Below are 1494 nucleotides of genomic sequence, written 5' to 3'. Positions count from 1 at the left end.
ATAAGAATATTTGTCTTTTCAGGCATCCATTATTTTGCTGTTGCATAAGGTGTATGCCTGTATGGTCAATAAACATACATAATTAATCATTTTTGAACCGGCCTGAAAAGAAAAGAGAAAACTAAATTTAGGTTATGGTGTGGCTGGGAAAGCAAAATAATGTTATTTAGGCTACCAATTTAGTTTACTTGTTAGTTTCAAATTTAATCTAAACTTCATGCATGTCCAGATCATATATATAATTGTTAGTTACTTTATTCTAAGTTCCATTGTAAAGAGAGCACAAGATATGAAATTAAGTTCTCATATCTCAATATATAGATAATAGATCAGGAACTGCTTCCTTTACTTTCCATAAAGTGCCAAACTTACACCAATCCTCTCTTCTCCTCAACCTTATAAGTGACCAATTATTGGAATATTTTCTTATTTATTTAAAATATAGGTTGCACTTGTGGTACAAGTATCTTATGGTACCTTTTTCTTGAGATAGACTTTTTATATTCTATGTTTGTGTTTCAATCTTAACTCATAGAAAGAAATGGTGCAACTATAAGATTTTATATATCAAGAGTATGATGTTTATGCACAAATTTTATTTATATCTATATAAAGTAGTTAAAATATCATTTTAAAATCTTATTTTCCAACAATATTAGTTAGCAAAATTCTTTGATCTTCAACAAATAAAATTTTCGTCCTTTTTATATTAGCTAAACATGTCGATTTTGACTTGTAATTTTTTGAACAAAAAATATTTTGACCTGTTTGCATGTTTTGGTATAACACATTAAGAAAGGAATCAAATACCAGGAATAGGATATAAAAAGTGCACTTCCAATCTTTTTAAACTGGACCGATCAGCCATACCTTTTTAACCCCTTGATTATTCTTGGCCAACTTTTTACTTGTAGTTGCATGTCAACCAGACACACTTTCATTTACATGATGAGATTTATCATAAATTACTTATATATAACAATTAAATTAAGGGTGCAATAATGGTTAAGACTTAAGAGGTTATAATTTTATATAACAAAATATGTAACTAATTTCTAGTTATAAATCTTCCTTTTCCTCTTTCCATTCTCTTTTTTTTTCCTAAAATTTTTTGTTTGGATTTCTACACACTTTTGAACTTGGAGAACTTATTCTGTTCTTATAGATAATAAAGATATGAAGGTACCAGATGCTCCATGCTTTTTGTTGCACGAATTTATTATTGCTCTCACATACATTTGGTTGTTTGGCTGGCACGCAATGGCTTCAATTGGTTTATTTGTGAATATAAGTGTATCTGAGTGATTATGGAACACTGTGGTTGAGAAAAGAGGACAAAAAGTTGGGAAGTGGAGTCCATTCTCACTTGGGCAACATTTGTTTTTTGGGACTAAGATTGAGTATTGTGTTTGATAATTAGATGTTTGAACCTTAATTTTAGTTAAAGAAATACAAAAATTTTAGCTTTTTTAATATTTCTAAAAATAGATATAC

Source organism: Arachis ipaensis, chromosome B03 (assembly GCF_000816755.2).
Source record: "Arachis ipaensis cultivar K30076 chromosome B03, Araip1.1, whole genome shotgun sequence".
Taxonomy (NCBI): domain Eukaryota; kingdom Viridiplantae; phylum Streptophyta; class Magnoliopsida; order Fabales; family Fabaceae; genus Arachis; species Arachis ipaensis.
Note: the sequence above shows the minus strand (reverse complement) of the source record.